Source organism: Theobroma umbraticum, unplaced genomic scaffold (genome assembly GCF_002168275.2).
Source record: "Theobroma umbraticum cultivar Fairchild unplaced genomic scaffold, ASM216827v3 scaffold_4583.0, whole genome shotgun sequence".
NCBI classification, from domain to species: Eukaryota; Viridiplantae; Streptophyta; class Magnoliopsida; order Malvales; family Malvaceae; genus Theobroma; species Theobroma umbraticum.
Genome location: NW_018397304.1, coordinates 177,965 through 185,427, shown reverse-complemented (window position 1 = coordinate 185,427; position 7,463 = coordinate 177,965).

The window sequence follows — 7,463 nt, the reverse complement described above, 5'->3', positions numbered from 1 at the left end:
TGTAGTTCCTTTTTTTTTTTTTTTGGATTTTGAAATTTGAAACCAGATTAGTGGATTACTATTTTCTACTACTGTTTCTCTGTGGGAAAAGGACTAAGAAAAGACCCAGAAACTACTAACAAAAAGACCCTTTTTTAGTAATTAAAAAACATTATAATTTTTTTATCATAAAAATGGTAGCAGCACTAGAATGGTTAAGCAGATAATTTAATGGAGGGTTTGTTTTTTAATGGAAAAAAGGGAAAAAGAAAATGGCGCCACTTCTATTGAGGATGGTGTAGAATTCCATGCGACTCAGTCAAAAAAGCACTGGCGTTGACTCATTTTTATCATCTGGATCCCATTTCATCAACGGCCAATATTATTATCATGATTTGGACGCATCACCTCCTTTCTCTCTCTTTTGTCTTTTTTTTTTTTTTTTATTTCTTACTAAAAATATTATTTAAATTCTTAATGTTATTTATAATTAGAAATGTGCAAATAGTTAATTCGTATGTATTGTGAAAATTAATTGAACGGATCAAAAGTAAAGTTTTAACGAATTAAATAGATTAATTAATTCAATTAATCAAAAAGATTAAAATCAAAATTTATGAATTAATTGATTTAATTATTTAGATGTCAAATGAATTGAATGATCAAATTAATAATACTATTTTATAGAAATATTTTAATTAAATGATTTTAAATAAAAAATATTTATCTTTATTTATAAACCTACTTAAATTTTATTTTCAAAATTTCAAATCGTACGAAGTTGAATTTAAATTTTGATATGTGACATTTGATATTATAATAAATTTAGATCTTCATTCATATAAAACCTCTACGAGAAATATAAAAATTGAGGTAGACTTATATTGGTATAAGAACTCCTATCCTCTATGAGTGAAGAGCTAATGTAATAAAACGTTGTATAATTGAGTAAAATAGAATGTCATAAATCCTACATCGATAAAATATTATATGGATCTTGAATATATAAATGTGAATCTTTCATCATTTATCAAGTATATTTTTTAAATAAAAAATATAAATTTATAATTTATAAATTTATTTAAATTATTATTTTAAAGTTTAAAATTACAAATATTAAACTTAAATTTCGACCAATTATATGTAACTGTGTTGATTGATTATTAATGGAAGATAAAATCCATTACAATCCACGGCTTGTAAAGTTGTTTGGGGTCATTGGCAGCCCATTTCCTATGGACTGCCCTACCATCTCCATTCTCCACTTCATTGGGCTTGGACTCCAACTCCCAAACATCGAGAGACTCGAGCTAGCGACCAGCAACTTGATTCGTTGACTCAATACAAAACTAATCAAAAACTGAATTAGTGTTTGCCTTGTTAATAAAGGTAGGTAATCAAATCTAAGAGGTGATTCATTTTCGTCGGACAATTCAAGCACGAGCCACGAGGGTCGAGGGGCCTTGCAAGGCAAATGTTTTGCTGGCTCTTATTTGCCTCGCCACTTGCCTCTGTCTCGTTACGCCATCTATCCGTCACGTAAACTAGTAAAGTATTATTACTTTGGAATTCATTAGATTTTACTAAAAATGTCGTATAAAAGATATCTCATAAAAGATCACGTGAACAAAAGGTGCAGGGGAAGGATGGCTAGTGGGCCCCGCCCACATTAATTTTAAATTTTTATGATTTATCTTTATTTGTTTAAAATTTTATAAGTTAATTTCCACACAAATTTTAAAATTTTCCTAATATATTTCTATTTTTTAAAAATTTTTATAATTTTATCTTTATAATTATTTTTTGTTTGGTAAAATTCTATATAACAATTAATCAACAACTAATTTTAATAGACTCACTCTAATAAGAATTGAATTTTAAATCGTTTAATGTTGAAAGTATTTACAATCTTGTAATTAAATATTACCTTCTTGATGATTTTACTAAATATGATAAAATACATGTAAGTTATCAATTGAATTTATTCAAATTTGACAATCTTCATAACCAGATTCAAAAAAATATATTTACACTTTTTGAATTATATCATGTATTGAAGAATACCAGAAATATTAAAAATTTACTTTTTTATTGATAGATTGGTTCGAATTCTTTTTATTCTTCCAATTTTTACTTCAATATCAAAATATGCATTTTCTGTAATAAAATTCGTTAAGAACAAAACTCATAATAAAATATCAAATGATTTTTGAAAAAAAATTTAGTAATCATTTTTATTGAAAAAAAATTATTTAAAATTTTGATATTAATTTAATAATAAATACTTTCAATTTTCTAAAAAAAGATGATCAATTTTCAATTAAAGATATCTAATCTAAACATATAATTATTGTTACAAAATATCTTTATTTTGTATTTAATATGTAATTAGAGTTATTTATATAATTTTTTTTTATTTAACTTATTTTATATTTTTATCAAATATTAAATTTTTAGTATAATTATTTTATAAATATTATCTTCAAACGTGAAATTCTGGTTCTATTATTTATATCAATATTTAAATATCTAATCTGAATTTAATACGTATCTGTACCAGAGATGACATGACTAATCATGTCTGACCCATCTGTGCGTCTCATTTACTTATCAGCGAGATGGACAATATCTTCACGGAATACATCAGATCTCAGGGTTGTCCTTTTGTTGCGCTGGTGCCATCTCATTTCCTTCCCCCAAAAGGGTAGGGCGGCCTTGGGAAAGAGAAAATTGGACAAGAATTAACTAAACCCCTTACCTATCTATTTTAACGTTAGTAATACTTTTACCTAATGTCACATCAATTATCAATAATAATATTTAATATAAAAAATATACTTATATTAACGGCACACGTTAACCGACATGTTCGTGAAATTATTTGACTTTGGTGGATGATCGTCTAGCATCCCATGTGATTAAAATGAAATAATTTAAATTTAAAACTTCGATGGTGGGTGTATTATAAGAGGTGAGATCCTGACAATATTTGCGAGATTAATGATAAGGTGATGAGATGATAATTTTAGCTTGGAAATTAGTGAAGGAAGAAGAAACCAAATTAACATTATTAGATGACTTAAAAAAAAGCAATGAGTGTGTTGCAAAAAAGGCTAGGTATAACTTAAGAGGAAAGTTGTTTCCTTCTCCTTCTTTTTGGGTAGTCAATAGACGATTTTTAATTATCACGCCAACCCTCTTATCTTAATTTCATATTTTATTTAGTTTTTAAATTGAAAATTAAGATTTAATTTTTTTTTAAAATAAAAAAATTATATATCAATTAATGAATCAAATATTCAAAATCAATTCTATATTTTACTTCATTAAAGTGAAAGTTATATTTTCTAATTTATTGAATCACAAGATTACCCCAAAGTAATAACTAGAGAATGAATTAACAAAAGGAGGAGGAAATCTAGAATTATAGGAAAGCAACAAGAAGGAGATGACGGCATGGGCATGACATCCCCCTGACATATTCTTGGTGGTTTGGGGTCACCAGATTTTATCATTTAAATGCCCATGCACTAGGTGCCAAATGGACAGGCAAAGAGCCATAAATTTGCCAGCATCAACATGGCTTTGCTTATCAACAACCAAATAGCTAGCCGACTGTCACTATGCTTACCTTCCGGTCCTTGCAGCAGCTCCGTCCTTTCCTCCTTTCCTTCTACAATGGCCTGGTTCCAACTTGAAACCTTGTCCTACCTAGTGTTATTTTTAAAAGATATCCACTCAACCTAAAGGCACACGAGTTGGTAGGTAAGAGAATCAAAGGCATATACTTAATATTTTTATTTTTCAAAATATATAAATACGTCAAGAAAATGATAATCCATCGAATTGACTTCAAAACTGGGTATGATTATATTAAATGCTTCATCAACATGTTATAATCATTGGGTCGGCTCAAAATGGGAAAACGGTCTGGAAAAAGTTTTCATTCTTCTTCCTAATGCACGATTGGTAATTAAATGAGGTAAGAGGGGGTTTAGGCTTCACAATGCTTTCCGCCCTTCCCATTTCCTTGCATATCTACTTTAATTTCTACCCTTATAAACCTGCAAATTACAGTCCCATGATTACTCTATGCCTTTATCGTTGAAAACGAAAGAAACCTTTGCCCTGAAGCCATTAATTAGAGCCTAAAAGTTGAAGTGGAATCATTGCACGCATGCCTTAGGCTACCAGGACAACCCCACCAAAACTGCCATCGGCTTTAATTATTGTTTGAGAGACAAAGAGCAAATTAGAAGTAGACGGCTTGGCTTTCATTCGCGAAGACAGGAAGATATATGTTTAGTGACGTGAGACAGCAGGCCCAGTCATGCTGTTATTACCTACATATAACTTCCTAGATACACAGACACAACGTCAAAAACTACTGCAAAGACTTGTACTTGTGCATGTACGCAACCAGTAATTTTAACAAGATGAAGTTAGGTAAGTACCATGATCCGTTAGGTGAGGAAGCAACCTTCAAACTTTTCAAACTTTGTCTAACTCTTAGGAATATATCGTTGTCTTTGGACCGGTTTAATGTAATTTTCTCCCTACAATCGTCATGGATAGATGGATATATTGTCGTTAATGAACTCAAAATCAAAAAATTTTCTTTCGGTGAATTGATTTCGTATCGTGTTAATCAACCAATGATCTGTCTTGAAACTTGTTTTATTGACTTTATCTCATAATCGTATATGTTTTATTTATTTTTTCCTATATCTCACTTTATGGGAGATATCGTGTTGCCAAATTAAAAGGTTCGTGACCCAAAATATTAGCATCAGTAATCCTACGTCCATTTTAAGAAATCATACACCTAGCAGTACGGATTGACTAAAGCATTAAGTTTAAATATTTTAATAGATAAATTCAAAAAGGTGAAGAAACATTTGACTATCAATCTTTCTTGGAAATGCTTTGATCTATAATATAAGTTACCTTATTTTTCGAGATCTTGTAATTCAAAACTTATGTTCTAAATCTATGTGCTTGCAATATAACCAAGCCAGCCATCGAACAATAGAGTTTTCCTCCCCTTTTGATCTTATTTTGTTTGAATATTAACATGCTTATATGTTTTTCTATTGTCTTGGGGTTATTGGAAAATGTTCAATTTGACAGAATAGTGAGACAACAACAAAGAGGAAGGGGAGAAAAAAACAAGGAATTCCAGCACTAAGAATAAAATAAAATTTAATGGGTTTTTTTAATACTAATAGAAAACAAAATTTGGATCATTTTTGTTTAATCTAATTAAAACATTAATCAATATAGTGTAGTTTGTAATCAATATTCTTTTTTATTAAAAAAAGGGAAAAACTAGATCTTACAAACTATCTTATATGTACAACAAAAATTTTTATATGAATAAAATGCAGTACTATACATAGCATGGGAAGAAAGCAGTAAAAGAAGAAACAAAGAGAGGGAGAGAATATTATAGGTTTAATTTTTTTTTTCTGGCTTTATTATTATTTTTTAGTTAAAGAAAAAAGAAAGAAGAGCATGATCATGTGACAATGAATTGGCAAAAACGACAAGATAAAAGGAAATTAGTTTAAAAGACTACAAAATTTGAGAAATAAATTATGTATTAAAATACAATGGGATGGTTGGCACTTGGTAAGGGTAAATATTATCGGGAAACGACTTAATTTAATCTTATTTAAACAATGATTAGAACAGTTCTTGAAATTAATCACAAGGTCACTTTTTACTAGATTGGTCTGCTTGTGCTTCATTAGGTATAGGATGCTGACAATAATAATATATTTATTTGACTTATTCGATATGAATCCAAAAACATATAAAAAAAATCTTAATTTTGGTAAAAATAAAACCAATATTCATAAAACTTTTTCATTGCAATGTCGCGTAGGCAAAGGCATTGATTTTACTGGTACAAGAAAGAAATTATTCTTTGCAGTTTAACCACCCCTTTGGATTGGGAAGCAGAAGCCTTAACGTCAATAACAAATTGTTGAAGTCCATTAGCCGCCATTGATAGCTTTACTTGATAGCTCAGTTAAGTGGTTCAAACTTCATGCTTCATCAATTTGCTATCTGAATTCTGAGCCAAGGATACGTTAAAAAGGTTGGGAGTGATTTTTTTATTAATGATAGATCGAGAGGGATTAGTGATTACCAATCAACAATCAACAGCTAATACATAACAACGTGGGTAATCGATTTTCTTCTGCTACTTAATTGATCATTAGATTATTTTATCTAAAACTTAAAGAAATGGTATTGATCTCAAATCTTTTAAAGAAATTAAATAAAAGTCCCATGATTGCATGACAATGCCATGTTAGAAGCAACTGCACTGGCAATCATTCTCCAAAAGACCGGGCGATCGATTTTAATTTCCTTTTCTTCTCATCAAAGTCACGAGTTTCCCAGCTATCAGTCAAGATGTCAAACACCATCTTTATCCATTTCTTTGTTTAATTAATAAATTTAATTAGAGAAATAATAATAATAATGGAAATATCTTGTAAAGCAAGTATAGGATATGTAGCTACACTTGTTTTGGCAAAAAGGAAAGGAAAAAAAAAAAAGAAACAAGATTCCTTGAGAGGCATGCGAATTGAAGGATCTAGACCATGTTCCATGTTAGCCATTTTACAATCAGACTAAACAAACATGATTGTGTAAACCAATTGGCTTGGAATGTTTTTAATGCCAAGTGTATAGGGATCAGAGTTTGACAAGGGGCTCAAGGCTGAAGTTGTTGAAGCCTGAATGGTAGTTGAAAGCCTTGGTCTGTGATTTACATTTTGGGCACCCCTCGGGCCTCAGCCTCCCTATATAGGGACCAACACCCCCCAAGCTTCTTGTGGTCAATTTCTTAAGTCTCAACAACTCTTCTCCGTTTGCTAAATCTAGCAATAACGCCAAGAAGCCCAAGTGCTGTTACAATATTTCTTAGTGTTTTGCTTTGCTTGGAAAAAGGAAAAAATTAATTAAAGACCACCAAGCATGACTGCCTCCACAGCTAACGGCCGTGTCCTCATCGTCGGAGCAACCGGCTTTATTGGTCAGTTTGTGGCAGAGGCCAGCTTAGATGCTGGTCGACGCACCTACGTTCTGGTCAGGCCAAGTTCCAAGAACAAAGTACCCAAAGCCCTTCAGGACAGAGGCGCCACAGTGTTACATGTAATACTTTTATGAGTTGTTAATTATTCCTTTCTTTGTAGGGATGAATTTCTTCTGATGGGTTGCATGTGTTTTTCCAGGGGTTGGCGCATGACAAGGAATCCATGGAGAAACTGCTGAAAGAGCACCAGATAGAGATAGTGATATCAGCTGTGGGTGGTGAAAAAATTCTGGACCAGCTCAGTTTAATTGAAGCAATCAAAGCTGCTGGTACAGTCAAGGTAGAGGAGGCATTCAATTTTTCAGCCGACTAAACTACTAGTTGTGTAGTATTACTTTTGCCCTAAGCTTTCAAAAAAAAAAAAAAACCAAAATTA